At 43.2% G+C, this 2193-nt stretch overlaps 1 non-coding gene across 1 annotated transcript; it reads right to left on the minus strand.

Annotated features, from left to right (window-relative positions):
- Positions 1–556: 556 nt before the first annotated feature.
- Positions 557–663, minus strand: LOC148545467 (small nucleolar RNA R71). The gene has a single exon (XR_015900808.1). It is a non-coding gene; the product is annotated as a small nucleolar RNA R71 (small nucleolar RNA).
- Positions 664–2193: the final 1530 nt, after the last annotated feature.

A 2193-nucleotide genomic window follows, 5' to 3' on the forward strand; every position in this document is an offset into this window, starting at 1 on the left:
TGTTGATTCTGAACCTGAGAAGACCTTCCTTAGATTAAGGAGGGAAGCAAGAAGAAAGAGAGTTGTTGGTGCTGAGGAAGAGGAAGAGTACTTTGAATCAGACATGGATGAGAATATGGAGAACCATCATGAAGAAGAGGCTCACAACCATAGCAGAGAAGGTCCAGTGCATCATGCTAGACAAGAAAGAAGAGTTCTAGGCTCTTATATCATTCCAAACCCAGGAAACTGTGGAAGTAGCATCCAAAAGCCAATCATACATGCCAATAACTTTGAACTAAAGCCACAGCTTATCACCCTTGTTCAGAACAACTGTTCATTCGGAGGAAGTGTCCAAGAAGATCCCAATCAACATCTCACCACATTCCTGAGGATATGTGATACTGTGAAGTCTAATGGTGTTCATCCTGACACCTATAGACTGCTTCTGTTTCCCTTCTCACTCAAGGACAAAGCATCTAAATGGCTGGAATCCTTTCCGAAGGAGAGTTTAACAACCTGGAAAGATGTGGTGAACAAATTCTTGGTGAGATTCTATCCTCCTCAAAGAATCAACAGGTTGAGAGCTGAGGTACAAACCTTCAGGCAACAAGATGGTGAGACTCTATATGAAGCATGGGAGAGGTTTAAGGACTTGACAAGAAGGTGCCCGCCAGATATGTTCAATGAATGGGTGCAGTTACACATCTTCTATGAAGGTCTCTCTTATGAATCAAAGAAGGCAGTAGACCACTCATCTGGGGGATCTTTGAACAAGAAAAAGACCACAGAAGAAGCCATAGATGTCATTGAGACTGTAGCTGAGAATGACTACTTCTATGCTTCTGAAAGAGGCAACACTAGAGGAGTGATGGAGCTAAATAACGTGGATGCATTGCTGGCCCAGAACAAGCTGATTACCAAGCAGCTGGCTGATCTTACCAAGAAGATGGAGAGGAACCAAGTAGCAGCAATCACCACCTCATCAGCAACCCAAGAAGGAATGAATACAGAAGCAGAGGGTGAGCAGGAACAAGCTAACTACATTGGAAACTCACCTAGGCAGACCCATGATTCATATTCCAAAACTTACAATCCTGGTTGGAGGAACCACCCAAACTTTGGGTGGGGAAATCAACAAGATCAAGGCCAAGATCAGAGACGTCACAACCCCAATAACAATGCAGCTCATCAACATTCCACAAAGAGATCATATCAGCACCCACCTAACAACACCTCTCAACATCCATATCAAAACCAAAATGGCCATTCTCATCCCTCCAACTCCAACTCACCATCATCCGAAGATAGACTCTCAAGGATTGAGACCCTACTTGAAGGCATATGTAAGGAACTCCAAGAGAACAAGGTGTTCAAGGAGGAGGTACGAGCTAATATCAGAAACCAGGGAGACACCATTAAGAGGCTAGAATTTTAAGTGGGATACCTCTCTGAGAATATTCCCAAACCTACTAACAGCTTCCCAAGTGACACAGAGAAAAACTCGAGAGGTGAAGCAAAGAAAGTAAGATGGAAAGACTGCAAGATGGTCACTATAAGTGATAAGGGGACTGAGGAAGAGCTGAACAAACCCTTCGAACACTCTGGAGATACTTCAGCAGAGAAGCAGGAAGAGGGTCACCAAGAAACCAAAATTACACAGAAGGAGATGCTGAAACTCTATGCACCTTTTTCCTAAAGACTCAAGGGTGGTGTGGAAAAGAGAATATACTCAAATTTCCTTGATATGTTTGCATCTCTCCGTGTGAACATACCATTCATCAAGGCTCTCCAACAAATGCCCTTGTACATTAAGTATATGAAAGAGCTGCTGACCAGGAAAAGCTCACTCAAAGGAGGGCAAACAATAGTGATGAATAAGGAGTGCAGTGCTCTCATTCAACCAGAGTTGCCTATAAAAAGGAAGGACCCAGGGAGTTTTCACATCCCCTGTGCCATAGGAGAAACAATGTTTGACAAAGGACTATGTGACCTGGGAGCAAGCATCAACTTAATGCCTTTATCCCTTATGAAGAAGCTGCAGATCAATGAGCTAATGCCCACAGACGTAGTCATCAGGCTGGCTGACAAAACTCAAAAACAAGCAGTAGGTGATGACATGTCACCATGTCATGTTTTTCTATGCTTTTTCCTTTAGTTTCAATAGGTTTTATGCACTTTCTTGAGCCATAAGCAAGCCAATTGGGTAGATTT

The sequence above is a fragment of the Arachis ipaensis genome, chromosome B9 (genome assembly GCF_059453495.1).
Source record: "Arachis ipaensis isolate K30076 ecotype BB chromosome B9, ASM5945349v1, whole genome shotgun sequence".
Classification (NCBI taxonomy): Eukaryota; Viridiplantae; Streptophyta; class Magnoliopsida; order Fabales; family Fabaceae; genus Arachis; species Arachis ipaensis.